The following is a 19,074-nucleotide window of genomic DNA, read 5'->3' as shown; positions in this document are numbered from 1 at the left end:
TCCAATAAACGTGAAGTCCAGTAAACAGGCAAAAGGTCATAACATGACGCAATCACAATGGCAATGGAGAAAACGCTCAGTAAGGCAGGTAAGACTGGCAATACTAATGTAATAAAGTAACATTGGATTGGCATGGCTATTTATACATAGCAAACAGGAAATGACTGTAGAAGAAAATGGAGTGTGATCAGTATTTGGGTGAGGGCTCCCTCTGGTGGTTGGAGGAAGCAGATGTTACAGTATAATAAGATGTCATTCGCATATAGACTGATTTTATGGTGGTGTGATTTGGATTGGATTCCAGAAATATTACATGATTGTCTGATTGCAGCTGCCAGTGGCTCAATGAAAAGTGCATATAATAGAGGATATAATGGACATTCTTGTCGAGTACCTCTTTTTATATGAAATGGCTTTGATTTGATTCCATTAGTTATAACGGTTGGGGAGTTGTAAAGTGTTTTATCCATTTGATGAAATATGATTTAAAACCGAAGTGGCTGAGTGAAGTGAAGAGAAATGACCATTCCACTTTATCAAATGCTTTTCTGCATCAAGGGACATAATTATAAATGGTGCTTTGTCTGTATTGGTGGGGTTGTTATAATAGTTAACTATATTAATTAACCTTCTGGTATTTTCTGAGGAATGTCTCCCTTTAATGAATCCTGTTTAATCTCTGTGTATAAGAGCTGTGATTATGGATTCTAGCCTAATTGACGGTGCTTTGCCGTTTTTTTTTTTTTTTTTCGTTTTTTTTTTGTAGCCTTCCCCAGATCTGTGCCTTGACACAATCCTTTCTCTGAGCTCTGCAGGCAGTTCCTTTACCTCATGGCTTGGTTTTTGCTCTGATATGCATTTTCAGCTGTAAGACCTTATATAGACAGGTGTGTGCTTTTCCAAATCATGTCCATTTAATTTAATTTGCCATGGGTGGACTCCAGTAAAAGTGTAGAAACATCGCAAAGATGATCCAGAGAAACGGGATGCACCTGAGCTAAATATAAAGTGTCATAGCAAAGGGTCTGAATACTTATGTCAATGTGATATTTCAGTTTTTTATTTTTAATAAATTTGCAAACTTATCAAAAATCTAGTTTTTGCTTTGTCATTATGGGATATTTAGTGTAGATTGATGTGAAAAAAATAAAAATAATTTAAAGCTTTTTAGCATAATGCTGCAACATAAAATGTAAAAAAAATGAAATAGTCTGAATTCTTTCTGAATGCACTGTATGATGATATATTGACTTGTTTCAGTGACATCACTTTTTCCTCGCAGCAACCATATTTGTGACCATCAGCGAGAGGAAGCAATGGCAGAGAACCGAAAATACCCATAAAATGATAGCTTTTTATTCATACCATGTCCCAGGAAAAGTGTATACAATTCACAAACATTTTAATACATTTTATAAATGATTTATCTTCGGACGCCAGTGAGTCTGATGTGTGACTGAGGAGTACACACGCCTACCGGTACTTCATCGTAAACATCTCTCATTTAGAAGTTACAAATGTTTTTGTGTTGTTTACTGGTCTGATTTTGTTACAATATTACAAAATGTCTGTGAAGATCCCTTCTGTGTGAACGTAGATCTGCTTTAAACTCTGTAATGTTTATTGACTAACATTAGTATACAGTATACACATTAAACAAATACTTGATAATTGCATTATAGTGCTTTTTTATTTACTACAATTTGAAACAATTATAACATACCTTTATACAGTCTGGGTGTTTAATTTAACATCGTCCTATGTGCATTTCTAGTTTAATTGTTTCCGACTCGATTATGTTAAATATAAGTGACGTGTTCGCATAACTGATATGTCTGAATAAATGAGTAACAAGTGTTTTATCCCTGCTCATCCCCTTCAATGCTGCTTGACTTTGGCGAAATGAAGACATATCACTTGAAAGATATAACTTTATTAAAAGAAAAATTACATTTTGGTACTGGTATATGAACATTAGAATCACTTTTTCAAAATGTATAAATAAAAACAATAATTTCACCAGCTTTTGTCGCATTCCACAGCGCAGCGCACTGAAGGTATATGGAATTTTGATCACAAACATGGCGGCGATTCTCACAGTGACGTCACATGAAACAGGTCAATATGATTTTTATCAATGGAATTAAAATATATTGTTTCTATACTTATAATCAACAACTTTAAATCAATAGTTTTATATTTTTTAATTGTTTTTAATTTGATTATGGCATTCACTCTGTTTCATGGGATTGTGGTTCATGCCCTCTTTAAAGACACTAAGTTCACAATCTTGTACTTTTGTGTTTTGTCCCATTTTCAATTACAACTCTGTGATTCACTTTGAGCTGGTTGATCTGATTTATGACTTAGAACTTTTGTATGAAGTATTTTATTAAATCCCTGTGGAAAAACAATCAATGTGAAAAACAGTTACGGAACCAAGATTGCTGACAAAATGGGCAGGCACTGTTGTGCTATATTGAGACCAAAGAGAAAGCTAACATATAGCTTCAAGGTTTATATCGACTGGAAAGGGGAGGATTCAGAGTGAAATAATCTAAGACAGCTTAAAGCAGCCACTGTTTTCAGTTAACATGAAGAGAGATCACATAATAACAGATTTATAAGGAGGCTGAGAACAGATTTGTGCTCTAAAAGCAAGTTAATTATAGATTGTTAGGGGGCTGAGATGATGTCAAAGGGGACTGAAGCTTCCCTAAATAGAATCGCCAATAGTCCTCTTACTTGTTGGCAACTTTCAGAATAACAGACATTCAGAAGTATGACTGATGGCTGAATGGTGTGACAACAGACAGACCACAAGCTTCATTAATTCCTAATTTTCAAGAAAGAAACTGAAGAAATGGGGAGAAAAGAAAGGGGTGAACATGTCATCTCATGCCAGCATTCAGAGCACACCTTTAAACATCCCAAACTTGAACAGTGTGTGGCAGAGTAGTAATGCGCCCTGTCACTTTAAGGATCCGACACAAATCCCACCAATAGCACAGAATAAAATGGCTGCTCATTAAATTGAACCAGGTGTGACAGGTGTGGTGGAAAACCAAGTGTGCAGAGATGTTTGAGGAGCAAGTTTTGCCATTGTGTACTGTGAGTAATAGGAATGCCATCGGAGGACAGAGGACAAAACCAAAAAAGGGACTGATAATCTGCGCTTCCTGCAGCATGGTGTAGCTAGAATTATATGCCGGGACAGTGCTATCAAACAGGCAACTCAAGTTGACGTGGAGTGGCGTGAGTACAGAACCTGACCTGCCGAAGTGCTCTACTACTACAGAGTTTTATTGGAGCTAATTGTCAAAAGCTAAAGGTCATTTGATCTTGGTCGTTACTCTTCCTCTGCGTTCCTGCAACCATTGCCTCACTCATCCAGGTACATGCAAACTCTCCAGACACAACAGAGACTCATTCCCCTACCCCAAAACACCTGAACACGAACACACACACACCCACCCACCCACATTTTAATTATGGTAAAATTATATATATATTTTTAATCATATGGCATTAACAGTTATCTGTTTGATTTGGTGGTAGTTTTTGGAATTAACAAACCAAGGATTAAGTTACTGATAATTGTGTTTATTTCTGTTTTATGAAGTTTCTTATTTTTGCTGTGATTTGTGTTTTTTTTTATTTTTTAGAGAGCTATCCATGGTTAAATTATTACATGTTGACAGGCCAAACCCTGTCTGGCACCTGAATTTCATTTAAAAAAAACATTTGCTTACATTTATTTTGGGGCCACCACCGTTACAGTGTGGAGCAGTGCAGAATTCTGAGTGAGCCATTTCATTTCCCCTGTGCAAATAGTCATATGGCTTGTGAGAGACTGAAATGAGGGACATAATTGAAGCTTAACTGTGAGAGGAAAAGCTTAATGGGAGGATATTTTCTCCTAACAGTCAACACGGAGAGAAATTAAACTTTTTTTTTTTTTTTTTATTCTTGCTCTGACTGACAGTAAAGCTGTCTTTTAAGATGTCTTCTGATTAATCATCAGGAGAACTCAAAAATAAAGTCTGATGTGTAATAATTTCCCTTTTTGTTGTATAATGTATTAAACAGCATTAGTTTCCTCTGGAAATAATGCAGTGTAATTGCACAAGACGTACTGTTGGACTCGGAATATACGTGAGCAATTAGAAAAGCATTTACAGTTTACTTTGCCAACTCAACAGCTTGCAACCCATCGTTATCCAAACCCACAGCCTCGTGCCAAACCACACTGGCCTACAGGCAAGCAGAATCCAAAGCCTTTTCTTTAGCTAGTGAGAATTCCTTCACAGACTTCCCACTGGGATGTGGAAGTCCTCTAGCCTCCAGCATATGTTCTGTGATGTTTTATTACTTGCTATTATGGCTTCTGCCCTGTTGCTCTTCATCTTTGTTCCAGTCAGCACATAGTTTGGAGAGAATCAGCATTCTCTTGATGTTGCGTGAAGCTTTCATCCTGCTGTTTTTTTTTTTTTTTTTGCATTTGCATTTGCATTTGCACTGGCTTATGCATTTGCCCCACATCACTAGACACTATGTCTATGTCAATATCAGTATTTGTAAACGCTGCCTGGCTGGACATTCTAATGCACTGTGAGAGGAGAAAATTATTGGAGTGTTACAGAAAAGAGAATGCTGAGTATAAATGATACATTGAAGAAGAAGCTTTTGGCATTAAATTGGCTACTGATGTGTGTGACTGCTGCAGAAATGGCTGACTTCTAAAGACTTACAGGGGGAATTCACTAGGAATTAATTATGCCTGCTGATAGCGTCATTTATTTGTACATGCTGTTTGCTTTGTTTTAGCAACCTATTCCCTAAAGGAATAATGGCAATAAGTTAATGACTCAAAAATGTTTGAACATTTTGTGCTCAATACAAATACAGCAAATTGGATTTCTGAAAGCACAACTAGACCTGCCTCTCCAACACTGGTCAACAGATGCTTACAACCAACCTGATTTCATGAAAATTACGTGATTATGGCAACATTTTAGCAAAACGATCTTATTTGGTTCCTTACATGTATCACGGCAGTTCCGAGATGAAATGTCCTCAATGTGGCACTAAAAGGTTCCTCCCAAACAGGTTTTCAAGTTTGATGCTCTCCCTATCCTAAACTGTAAACCTAAAGCTAACCAATAATGTAATAATAGCAAATGTGAGATAAAAAACAGTTGCTGAAAACGTCATTTTGTGGTGCTTCTATGATACCATTGACCAGAGGTGGGTAGTAACGTGCTACATTTACTACATTGAGTAACAAAAAAAAAAAAAACAAAAAAAAAAAAATTACTTTGAGTAGGTTTAAAAGTGGGTACTTTTTACTCTCACTCAAGTAAATTTCTAATGAAATTTTTTTTTTACTTCTTTACAATGGGTGGCATTCCTGTCGTTACATTACTGGGTTTAATTTTAATTAATGTGTTATTTATTGAGAGATTACTGAATGGGACTTACGACAGCGGAAGTTCACATAGAGGCACACGCTGAGCCACTGTCACAGACTCTCACTCAAGTCATCAGTGCTGCAGCATCATGTGAAACACTTTCTTCGCGCCGCACAGTGAAAAAAATAATAGTTTCATCATACAATGCCTTTATTTAACCAAGACAAGCTGATATTTCAAGATTAAAATCACAGCTCCAACTTAAGGCAGCACGCTGGTGTAAGTTTTAGCTCTAATCCTAACGCGGGCTTTTGTGTGTAATGAGATGGTCATTTTCAGTGTGATTCTGTAACTGGGCTCTTATGACATCAGTTTTTAAGTGTACATTTTTAAATCAGTGCAGCAATATATCAGTGCGCTTTGTCCCGAATGTCATAAGCAGTATTTACCCCACGCCCTCGCGGGGATACTGTAAACTATCGCAGCTACTTCAGGCGGATTAACTGTATAAATCCATGTAAACATCCAAGTTAAGTGTAAATCAATGCCATTCACGTAATCGACAACTGGAGCGCAAATAGACAGCATTTCTGCGCGTGCACAGCGAGGTGTGCGGGGTGCGCGCATGTGAGATATGCAGGCGTGAGGCGATCGTACGGCGAAGAGAGTGGCTATGTCCGAAATCATTCACTCATTCACTATTTCCTATATAGTGAATGGCAGTTAGTGCACTATATCTCAGCAGTGAGTGAACAAAATGAGTGAGTGAATTTGGACGCTGACGTATACACATAGTGTTGAACACTTGAAATTAGAGTGCATTGTGGGTAAGAATTAGTGAACAAAAGTAGGGAACGAGTGGCTCACTCAGAATTCAGACACTCCTACAAAATGGCAGACACCCGAAATAGTGTACTATATAGTGGATAGGGGGTGGTTTCAGACACAGCAAGTGTTCCGTGACCGGGGTTGGTGCCCTACTCACTAGGCTGCATATGCATTTAGAGAGCGGCGGTACTGCTGTACGGAACAAATGATCTAAATACTTACGACATTGAAAAATGTAACTACACTGAAATAAGAATCCACGCAGGACTTTAAAAGCTATGAAATAGCAAAAGTAGGAATTAATAAAGCATGATCTTGCTTTGGTTTATATTTCAGCATTATATATAATGTCCTTGTGGGACATTGACACGTTTTCACTGTAATAATTACTAGAAATGTTTCCAAGCCTCTCTTCTTATTGACAAATTCATCCAGATCTGACAAGAGCCCTTAAAGGGATAGTTCACCCAAAAATTACAATTCTCATTATTTACTCACCCTCATGCCACCCCAGATGTGTATGACTTTTTTCGCGATTGTGGGAGAGGAAGCAGCTGTTAGTTTATCACTCGGAGACGCGGTGGACGGCTCATAAACCGTCCCGCGGTCTTTGATTCTTTAATGGATAAACTCAGTTTGCCAGTCTCACCCGCGATGGTGGAAATGCACAACAGTCCAATGTGGTTGGACCACAATACAGCAAATCAAATTTGTGATAATACCCTGAGTATTAATAATGAGCGGACATGGCGGTCCGTAAACTGTACAAGCAATAACCTTGGTACACAAGAATAACACACTATAATATTCTATCTCTGCCCAGACGTAAACCTCTTACTTGAATCTCATGAGGATGCAGAATGTGTGTTCATCCGTCCTTTAACTCAGACTCGGTTCCTTGAGGCTCGGGTGATGATGGGAGGCCGTTTCATCGCTCTGTCGGCGGTCGGTACGGCTGCTGATTCTCGGCGGGCTGGTGGAGAAATCAGCGACGTTGACTTGATTGAAGAGGGAAGAGAAATCTTTTCTCTTCACTTCTGCAGGCAAACGGATGAAGATGCGGATTGCTCGCCGGTCTCCTTCGGATCTGTTAGTGTTCGGTGGAACAGAGAGTAATCTCAACTCGTCCAGCGAGATGGAGATTGTATGGCCACAGTTTCAAGTCGGACGTTACTTCCTTGTCCAACGAGGCTGCACCTGAGAGCAGCGATGAGCTGCGTCTACACACGGCTAGCAAAGTTGCTGGAAGCAAATCCCGGAAGCATTTCAGAGGTATTTCTACTCCTGATGATGGCATGGTTGAGGTGTGTTCTGTCATGTGCCTCATCCAATAGGAGTTGAGAGATGGGATTTGTAGTCTGTTTTGGACTCCCTTTGTTTGATTTTGGCGCGGTTTTTATCAGGAAGATTTATGACTTGATATGTGGGGGCCTGAGTTAGGTTTTACAACTGTTAGGCCTGCCTTTGTCTTCTATCTGAATACATGAGGCCCAACAAAAGTAATCCATAAGACTCCAGTGGTTAAATCAGTATCTTCAGAAGCGATGTGATAGGTGTGGATGAGATCACTTTCACATTCTTCTTGTGTTTTTGGTGATTCACATTCTTCTGTGCATATCGCCCCCTGCTTTCTAGCAAAAAATGACAAATATTGATCTGTTTCTCACACACAACTATCATATCACTTCTGAAGACATGGATTAAACCACTGGAGTCTTATGGATTACTTTTATGCTGCCTTTATATGCTTTTTGGAGCATCACAATTTTGGCCTACAGAGCTAAAATATTCTTCTAAAAATCTTAATTTGTGTTCTGCGGAAGAAAGGATGTCATCTGGGATGGCATGAGGGTGAGTAAATGATGAGAGAATTTTCATTTTGGGGTAAACTATCTCTTTAAAGTGATAGCTCAGCCATAATTTAATATTCTGTCATCATTTCTCTACCCTCATGTTGTTCCAAACCAGTGTGACTCTTTGTATTATGTGGAACACAAAATATGTTAGACAGAATGTTAGGAACTGACAGTCTCTGTCACCATTCACTTTCAATATATATGTGATTTTATATATATATATTATTAAACATTCACTGAAAGTAAATAGTGACTCAGGCAAACATTCTGTCTAATATCTCCTTATTGTGTTGCATGGAAGAAAGAAAGTCATACGGGTTTGGAACAACATGATGGTGAATGATGACAATTTCCATTAACAATAATAATAATTCTGTAGTACATGTTCAATGTGTATTATGTAATGGAATATAGGGGAGTAAACATCTGTTATGTCATTTGTGAAAGTAACGAGTTACTACTTGAGGACTCTTTTAATTGGATACTTTCTTACTCTTACTAAAGTAACTATTTATGTTAGTACTTGAGTAATTATTATTATTTTTTTTTTTAAGTAATTGTACTTTTACTTGAGTACAGTTTTTGGCCACTCTACCCACATCTGCCATTGACTCGTGTTGACTCGCATACTCTTCAGGAATCATGCAAGTGCAATGCTTTATCAGTTAACACTTGTGTGACCTTGGGGACATTTTTGTCTTTGTCATTTTCATTTTTTAGATCATTTTGGCTGCGTTAATGCCAACGGCATACATTTTGCCAAAGGTGTGTATTTTTGGGGGAATTTTGATATTTCAACCTCCGTTCCTATAATAAATCTATAACACACTGTGTACACAAAATAGTTACACTCGGGACCTTAAGGAAACACATGTCCCCACTGAAACCCATTAAAACTGCAATATTTGATCCCAGTGCCATTAAAGCATAAAATCATGAATTCTATGTTTATTATATATTATGCTTTCATTCTGGAGCCCTGGCTTCAAAATTATTTTTTTATTTTTTTATATTTCCACCAGATGGTGCCATGGTGTCATGTTTAGCCTATGGAGCAAATACATGTTTTTTTTACCCCCTATTTTCTGTTTGCTATATTATACAGCACTGCAGGCCAGTTGAATAAATGATGCAGCTAAAATTGTGTTGGTGTGTTGGTATGGATGTCGGAGTGTGTTTTGTGTGTGTGTGTGTGTGTGTAAAAAAAAAAAAAAACAACAGTGGCATTATGTAAACAAACTGGCACTTAAAGGGTTAAAAGCCTGAAAATGAATGAATATTTGGTAGTTATAATGTTGGTTAAAAAAAAGTCAGTGAAATTGGAAAATATTTATAATATTTTTTGTGGCAGTTTTTTGATGTTGACATGTTTGTCCTCTAAGGTACTGAGTGTGAGGTTTTTTGTTTTTAAATCTGACACTGTACAAAAAATAAAAATGCATCAAAATCAATGTTTTTGCTAATTATTGACATATCCCAGACTGTGATGTCATAAAAAAAAAAAAAAACAACAGTGGGATTATATAAACAATCTGGCATTTAAAGGGTTAAAATCCTGAAAATGAATGCATATTTGGTAGTTACGATCGGGACTGATGTTGGTTAAACAAATGAACTCACTGCAAGTGGAAAATAATATTAATATATAATATTATGGCAGTTTTTTGATGCAGACATTTTTGTCCTCTTAAGGACCTCTGAGTAACTTTTGTTTATTGACGCACAAGTGTTAAGCTACCACACAATTTGATCACACTTCAGCAAACTTGTAATGTAAATTCATGCTGTATAGTAAAAGCGGTCCAATTTCATAAGATGGCAGCACTGTGTGAGGAACAGGGAGCAAAGTGTTTTAACTGATAGCCTACTCCTTTGCTTGTGATTTGTTTCAAAGATAATTTGTTTTGCTGTATTGCCTCAAGTGTTAAAGGAATCTGCTGCAATATGTACAAGGTGCCAGGTAAAATTTTTGCAAAAATGTAAATTTAGTAACATGTTTCTATGAGAACAGGTTGTCTACATCAGAGTCATAGCAGCAACTCAACATTTTGGTCACAGTGACAGCGCACCTTCGCAAACCTTTCCTGACACAACATCCTCATTTCAGTCAATGGATTTGCTGCATTTTTTCCACACAATTTTCTCCCTCTAGTGTGTAGACAAAGGTTTTTGCACAAGTAGAGCAACTGTTTAATGAATTCACCTCATTCTATACACTGTTTACATCGGATTTGTCTGTGGTCGTTTACGCCTTGTTCCAATCTGATTTAATTCTGTACAAACTGATTGTCGGCTCCACTCCTGTTTCAATTGAGGAGGAGAGAGAGAGAGAGAGAGAGAGAGAGGTGGACTGACAGGAGGGAAAAAAAAGGATAGGCTGATGCCGTTGGGAATCAACCACACCCAGAATGAAAATCATTCATCAAAGCTTGTCAGCTGTCCACCTCTTTTACTGACAGCAGAGAAACAAAGAGAGAAGTTCAGATAACGGTTCTCATTTCTCAGTGTTTTTATTATGAAAAGGCCAATGCAAATGCTATTTTCCTCTCAGGGTGATAAGAATGCAAACATGCTGCATTCACACACTCAAACCTCCCAAAAATCAGCACAAAAATTACAGCGGGAGTGCACCGGCCTTTGTGAAAACCATTAGAGCATATTTGATACACTGCTAATAATTACAGTCCATAATTATCCAGTCCAGGCAATTTTATCTTGAAAGTTTTCAGTTGAGGTGAACAAAGCGAGTATTATCTAAAACCACACATGCAAGGTGTAGGAATGATCTGAAAAAAATAAAAATTAAAAATTAGACTGATATCCTGCAGAGCGGTCTGTGTCTGTGAATGCACAGAAAATGCTAATAAACCAAGCAAACAACAAAAAATCAGGAATATTCAAAGTGCAATTTTGCAATCAGGTGTTGTTGTGCCTTCCGTTAAACTTTGAAAGGTGTAATGTGCAATGGTGGCATGTCATGGTCGTGTTCATGGATGAAGATCAGTGGCGTAGGAATGATCTGAAAAGTGTGTGTGTGTGTGTGTGTGTGTGTGTGTGTGTGTGGTGAGGGGAACAATAATTAAAAACAAAACCATTATCAACTTCACTTATGAATATCAATTACAGTAGAGAAAAACATCCACAGCATCTTCACACACCACGCCATAGAAGCAACACTTAGGGGGTGCAGTCTTTAAGGGGGTTGTCCTTAATTTCAGTGTTTCCACCAGACTATTTGAGTGCAAATAGCCACACTGTGTGGCAGGCGCTACACCTAGTGCAAATACTCAGATTTATTTATGCTCTTGCCCTTTTTAGGGATATGCTCAGTTTATTGCACTGTTGTTGTATTGAGTAAATGAAAACTATTTTTTCCCCAAGTTTCGCACGTCAAACATAGTTCTGAATTCAGAATCATATTTTAGATGAACAACATAATATGATGTGTTGCATGCTGTGGTGGTCATAATGAGTCCATTTGTTGTGGACATTATTTCTGTGAATTGTACCTTGCTTATGCAGAACAGAGCAGCCACTCTCCTTCTTGAAAAATTTATTTGTCAGAAGAACACATCTACATTACCTGGCTGCATACAGCATGAAGTACTGTGCTTATAAAGCATTTTTTAATTGAAAGCGTAAGTGGTAGTTATGTCAGGAAGACTCGGATTATCATTACATCATTTATTCAGTTCAGGTGCCTTGTCCAACTATATTCCAACCCCTGCTTTATATGCTCCGCAGCTGTTGCTCATTGCTCATTATGCTGCCTATGTTTTCACCCCCCACCACCCCATCAGCACCAGTTTGGGTCCTGTCCTGCTGTGGGGTAAGCTCCTCTCTCCTGTTGGCATCGTCTACCGGCAAAATCTGACGGTTCAAGCGTGAATCCGAACGCTGAACCGTGGGACAGGGGTTAGGCCAAAGGAAACTATTTTATCATTATATAATCACATCAACCTTATTATACAAGTCTTTCTGGTAGAACAATAAAAGATCACAAAGCAAAAAAAGGGGCTTCAACAGGTGCAGACTAACAGAGTGCTTCTCAACTAGTATAGCTTCAGGACCCAGATTTTACATTGGATATCAAGTCCAACATAATAGCTCATAGCCCATATTTAAAGATGCAATCAGTATTGTTTTAACTAACTGCTAAACTTTATAGGAAAAATACGGGTACAACGGTGCTAAAAGCACCCCCTTAAAATCTGGTGCATTTTTGGGCTGCCGCCCGCAATTTTTCACACTTAAATTGAAACGCTCACCATTCGTGAGAGTAATCAGTCTGAACAAAGTATTATGGGAAATGTAGTTAGTGAGAAGTTAGTACTCTGGGGATGGCGACCTCTGGTGGCATACAGGAGAGGTAGCAGGTACTGCAGGTGTAACAGAGCCCCTCCCTGTGAATGGCTCCTGACGTGAGGAGGTTGTCTGCGTCGGGGTCTACCTCGACCTCTGGGAGCGGGGCGATTAGGAAAATTGTGGTGGAATTCAGCGATGAGAGCCGGATCTAGAATGTCCTCGGAATTTAGTCCAGGAATGCTCCTCAGGGCCGTAGCCCTCCCAGTAGCATCCAACCCCGGCGTCGAGAGTCCAGGAGCTTGTGTACCCAAAAGGCCTCATCTCCATCAATGAGGAATGGAAAGGGTCTCTGGGGGTCTTGAGGGCCCTCCTCTCTTGGAGGTGCCACGGGTTTAAGCAGGGAAACATGAAAGTTGGGGGAAACACTGTAATTAGCAGGGAGCTGAAGTTTGAATGATACTGGATTGACTTGACAAAGAATTTTGAAAGGACCTACATACCTGGGACTTCTCAGGTAGATAGCCAAACCCATTATCCAGGGGCATAGTTAGGGCCAGGGCATCGATGAAGATTGGCCTGTTCACTCTGTCTGCGAATGGCGAATGGCATGCTGTAAGTGGACGTGAGTTTGATTCCAGATAGCCTCGCTGTGCTGCATCCAGTCGTCGACTGCAGGTACATCAGGTGGCTTCCCGGACCAGGGAAAGTGTGGGGGTTGAAAACCTAGGATGCACTTGAAAGGCATTGTTCCGGTAGCTGGTTTTAACAGAGTTCTGAGCATATTCTGCCCATGGCAGGAAACTGCTCCAGTCATGCTGGTTAACTTGACAGTAGGCCCGGAGGAATTTACCAAGGTCCTGATTAAGATGTTCAGCTTGACAGTTGGATTGAGGATGGTAACCAGAGGTCAGACTCGCATTGACGTTGAGCAGTTTGAAGAAGGCTGATCAGACTCGGGAGGTGAACTGGGGACCCTGGTCAGAGACAATATCTTCGGGTAGGCCATAAAAACAGAAGACGTACTGAAACAGGTTCTCAGCACATTCCATAGATGAGCAGAGATTGGGCAGAGGGATGAATCTACAGGCCTTAGAGAAGCGGTCCACCACGGTTAAGATGATAGTAAAACCTTGAGTGTTGGGTAGATCCGTGAATAAATCTACAGCGATATGGGACCAAGGACGTTGAGGAGCAGGTAGAGGCTGAAGGAGACCAGACGGGAGCTATCGAATAGATTTAGAGTTGGCACACATATTGCAGTTTTTTAGATAGTCAGCAACCTCGGTCGCTAGGTTCTCCCACCAAAACCTGTTTTGCACTAACCTGCAAGTAGCTTGAGCACCTGGATATCCCAAGCAGGCCGAGTCATGAACCCACTGTAGAACTCTGTAAGGAGCTGGGAACAAAGACCTTATCTGGAGGGCAGTCAGCATGAGTGGGTTCATGGTTCTGAGTTTGGGTGATGTCAGCCATTATGTCCCATTGTACGGGAGCAACAATGGGAGTAGGTGGGATAATGGAAGTCATAGAGTTGTTGCCAAAAGAGGACCCATGAATGTGGGACAGAGCGTCGGCTTTGGTGTTCTTGGAGCCAGGTCGAAAGATGATTGTGAAATCGAACCTGGAGAAGAAGAGAGACCATCAAGCTTGACGAGGATTTAAGCGTTTGACAGACTGAATGTACTCCAGGTTGCTATGATCTGTGATCACCAGAAAAGGATGACGAGCTCCCTCCAGCCAGTGTCTCCGCTTCTTGAAAGCCACCATCATGGCTAAAAGTTCATGGTTGCCGACATCGTAATTTCTTTCAGCAGCTGATAACTTGCGTGAGTAGAAGGCACAGGGATGGAGTTTGGCGGGAGATCCTTGTCGTTGGGAGAGTACCGCACCAACTCCTGAGTCCGAGGCATCAACTTCCAGCACGAAGGGTCGAGTGGGGTCAGGATGATGGAGAATGGGGGCAGTGGTGAAGCGACGTTTGAGGTCATCGAAGGCTTGACGGGCAGGAGATGTCCAGTTTAGTTTCTGGGCTTTACCACAGAGCAATGAGGTGAGTGGGGCAGCCCCAGATGACATACCCCAGGAAAGAGATGGTCGACTGGTGAAACTCACATTTCTCCATCTTGGCGTATAGTTGATGTTGAATGAGGTGGTTGAGTACCACTCTGACATGTTGAACGTGCTCATCAAGGGAAGAAGAGTATATCAGAATGTCATCGATGTAGACTATCACCCATTTGCCAATAAGATCACGACAAATGTCATTAACAAAGGCTCGGAAGACAGATGGACTATTGGAAAGTCTGAAAGGCATTACCTGGTATTCATAGTGGCCAGTGTGTGTAGAAAAGGCTGTCTTCCATTCATCCCCCTCCCAGATGTGGATTAAATTGTAGGCGTTACGAAGATCTAGCTTGGTGTAGATCTTGGCGCTTCTTAACTGCTCTAACGCTGCTGGTACCAGAGGGATGGGATAGCGATACTTGATAGTAACTGAGTTCAGGCCTTGATAGTCAATGCATGGACGAAGACCCCCATCCTTCTTTCCTACGAAGAAGAAGGCAGCAGAAGCAGGAGAAGTGGAAGGTCGAATGAATCCCTTTTCAAGGGATTCCGAAATGTACTCCTCCATGGCTTTAGTCTCAGGTTCAGATAAGGGGTATATCCATCCACATGGAGGAGAGGCACCTGGCAGAAGGTCAATGGCACAGTCACAGGAAAGGTGAGGGGGAAGCTGCATAGCCTGTAATTTGCTGAATGCCTCCTGGAGATCCAAATAACAATGGGGTAGGATTGAAACCTCCTCCTCAGTGATGATCGTCGTGGTGCATAAAGGAGGGAGAGAGATGGGTTCAGGAAGGTTGAGGCAAGATTGGAAACAGAAGTACTCCAACGAGTGATTTGTCCATCTCTCCAGGAGATCTCAGGGTTGTGATGTCTCAGCCATGGCAGGCCAAGAACAATCGGGTTCTTAGGAGAGTGAGTGACTAGGAACTGAATCTCTTCATGATGAAAGAGTCCTACTTGAAGACGAATAGGTTGGGTGATCTGTTGAATTTTGCCAGAGCCCATGGGTCATCCGTCTAGCGTTGCGACATGTAAAGGAGGGACACAAGGAACAAAAAGTTTTAGATTCGTGGTGAGAGCCAGGTCAATAAAGTTACCTGCAGCCCCAGAATCTAAAATGGCAGACAAATGATGTTCACTACTGAGAACATGCAAAGTCACAGAAAGTTCAAACTGATCAATACAAATTAAGTTTGAAAGTTCCAAACTCACCGCCACGTCCCCCTTCCTTTGTTGTTCCTCAGAGGAGAGAGAAGAAAGACCCACTGGCATGGGCTTGTGATGACTGGTTGCACTGATATCAGAGGGAAGTGACTGAAGAGACCTAACTGGACGACGGGCTTTAATCAAGTTATCCATGTGAATGGCGAGTTTGATTAATTCATCAAGAGATCTCCCCTCATCATGACATGCTAGTTCCGTTTGAAGATCCGGATTTAACCCCTGATGGAACAACAGCTTCAAAGTGTCCTCCACCCATACAGTTTGTGCTGCTTACCCTGTTTTAAACTCAATAGAAGTTCCCCTGGGTCCTTCCCACCCTCAGAGTGCTCGAAAAACTTCCCGTAAACGAGGAAACATCCTTCGGAGATACTTGCATGTTAGTCTGCACGGATTTAAAGAGTTCTTCCGTGATAGAGGTGAGCTTGCACATCTGCTGATGGTGACTAGTAAGCATTGCTGCTTGTGCTGTAACAAGCTTGTGTAACTGTTGAAAAGCAGCTGGATCTAAGTTTGGCAAAGTCTTCTGTAGCGAGGACACTGAGGCAGGTGTGTTAAGATCCATGTGCAGTTTTAATAACAGTATAAATAGTAGAACAAAGTAGCAAAATAAGGAAACACAGAAAGGCAGGCAATAGTAAACAAAAGGCAGGACAGGGTTTGGTACACAGGCTGACAGTCCAGAAAGGCAAACTAAGTAAATCCGATAGGCAGAGGGCTAATCCAATAAACCAGCAATACATCCACAAAACTCACAAGGAGGCAGGGAAATACGAGAAACAGGCAGGAATCAAAATACAGGGAAAACAGGATAGGTAAATAACACTCAGAAATGTTGACAAGGCAAACAAGACTTCGCACTAAATGCGAGAAAACCAGGAACTTAATAGGATTAAATGTGAAACAGCTATGAGAGTAATCAGTCTGAACGAAGGATTATGGGAAATGTAGTTAGTGAGAAGTTGGTACTCTGGGGATGGCGACCTCTGGCGGCGTACAGGAGAGGTAGCAGGTGCCGCAGGTGTAACAATTCACACATACTGTGGACTAATTGCAAAAAAACTGGTCTCATTTTTCAGAGAACCACCCAAATAAAAAAGACTCCAATTATTCATAAATATTATTGTACGTGTTTATAATCTTATGATAAACAGAATATATTTGTCCTAAATTTGTAAACATGTAATTCTGGTTCTGTTCACTCAGTCTCACATTGAAAATTCTCATTTTATTCCAATAGCTGGCAGTAAGCATTTGGAAAAAAATAAAATAATTCTCCATCACAATATACTGATCTAAAATGTAGGTGGTGCTCTAACACATTTTAGCCCTAAAATATGTGCTCGTCCATAGACATTCAGTCTAATTTTCAGTTCAAGCACCACCCTTATTGTTTCATTGAATATCTTAGCCTCTGAGTGGACTAGAAGCTCATTCTAGAAGACATTTGAAAGCTGAGATCCTCCGCTTTGTGATGATATAAAATGTTTTATCATCAGTAGTCAAAAACATATTTTCTGATGATTTGTTTAGCAAGCTTTTCCTTCTGGATGGCATATTTTGTTCTGAAGAACTAAGATATAACATTAGATTATTCAGCCAAGCAAGCTCACAGACAAGTAAACAATGACTTTTTTAGAGAACTTCCTAAGGTAAAAGCAGATATAAAGTTTTTAGGTATTTGGGACTTACAGCAGCAGTTATCGGAGCCTAAAAGAGACGTTTGTATTTGATGACTTACAGAAATCATTCACTTTGATTCATTTGAAAATCTTTCAAAATGTGGCATTAGGTCAACACAATTTACTATAAAGTCGCATTCCTCAGAGTGAGAGCTTCCGTTTGATATATGACTTGTCCATTTATATGCTATGTGAAGGACTTTTATTTTTATATAAATATCTCTACCCCATTACCTCTGGGGGGCGCTAATTTTCAAACAAATGTTTTGAGGCCTTATTTTGTTATTTTAAGTAACAAATGCAGAAGTGATGGTTATCTCTGAAAAGCTCAGATTCTATGCTTTCCAATGATACCTCATATGCCTGACATATACAGAGACTTTAAATACTTTTAAAGATATAGCACCCCCCTTTGAAAATAGATGGAGCAACATATGTGTGTAAATAAATATCAACAGAAGGTTGTTTCGATTTAAAATTCTGTTAAAAAAAAAAAAAAAAAAAAAAAAAGTGGTGAGGAGCCTTTTACCGTACACTTAGGTTAAAATGCTCCCTCACATGGGGTAAAAGGGATTTTCATTAGCTACATACATTTGCAGCATTTAAAAAAATAATAAAAATTAGATCAAACTGCCTCAAAATATACCTTTAGGCATTACATGCAAAGATCTGTGGGAACAGGAACATTTTCCAGTGTATAGTGACAAACAGGTGTTTAGGAAAATCCTGTGGTAGTTTGTGTTGCTATTCTCCCAAAACACTAAAAAATAAAAGGCAGATCTTATTTGCACCCTGGGGCAAAAAAATAGTATATGCTATTTACACCCCAGTGCAAATAGAGGTAGATATTATTTGCACTCCAACCCTGGTGCAAATAACGGTAGATACTAATTGCACCCATATTTAAATACTAGCATACTGTGTGGGCATCACTACAGCGTGTTTAGTGTGTTTATTTTGAGTCCCACAGACATACTACATTACCCATACACCTAAACCTAACCTTAACCTTTCCTTAGAAAAAATAACCTTGGTTTTACTACAGTAACCATGGTTTCTCTTCGCTCCTCGACATTCACTGTGACCAAATCACTGTGATGAAATCAACATTTATATTCATTTTTATATATTATTTTAAATAGTCTTACAGGAAATATTAAGAGTGGAAACAGGAAATCAGATGGGGGAAAAGAGTGAGACAAAAGGTAGATTTGAACCGCAGTCGCTAGGACAACACTACACAATCACACACTGTTTTTACCCCACATGCCACTGCAGCAACATCTATTGGTTAGTTTGTTGTATATTTCTGTGGTTTCACCAGACTTTTGGGGTGCAAATAGCTACCCTGTGTGGCAGATGCTAGTAACACTGGGTTCAAATAGACACTCCAAATGAAATCAATGGAGCCTTTAGCCCCGTTGTACCCTAATAGTAGAAAATTATTTAAGAAAATGTTTAAAATTATGTATACTCATATGAGATGAAGACTTGTCATATCAGTCTTAGAGAAAAAGCTGCTTTATTCTACATATATTTTATTCTCATGAGCGCCACCATGTTAAGATCATATGACCAGCTGAATATTACTCTGTTTGTCTCAATAATCCAAGTTGAATATTACTGTTTATCTCAATAATCCCATGTAGTAGACACACTTTCACTGAATAAAGTAATTATAGCTGACAGTGAATAGCGCATTTT

The 19,074-nt window shown here is 39.7% G+C and overlaps 1 protein-coding gene across 4 annotated transcripts in view; it reads right to left on the bottom strand.

The window, feature by feature from the left end:
• LOC127418326 (follistatin-related protein 5-like) overlaps positions 1–19,074 on the bottom strand; it is a 314,771-nt gene that overhangs the window by 188,477 nt on the left and 107,220 nt on the right. The window lies entirely within an intron of this gene.

This window comes from Myxocyprinus asiaticus, chromosome 27 (assembly GCF_019703515.2).
Source record: "Myxocyprinus asiaticus isolate MX2 ecotype Aquarium Trade chromosome 27, UBuf_Myxa_2, whole genome shotgun sequence".
NCBI classification, from domain to species: Eukaryota; Metazoa; Chordata; class Actinopteri; order Cypriniformes; family Catostomidae; genus Myxocyprinus; species Myxocyprinus asiaticus.
The sequence above is the reverse complement of the archived record's forward strand: the minus strand, read 5'-3'. Positions and strand labels throughout refer to the sequence as shown.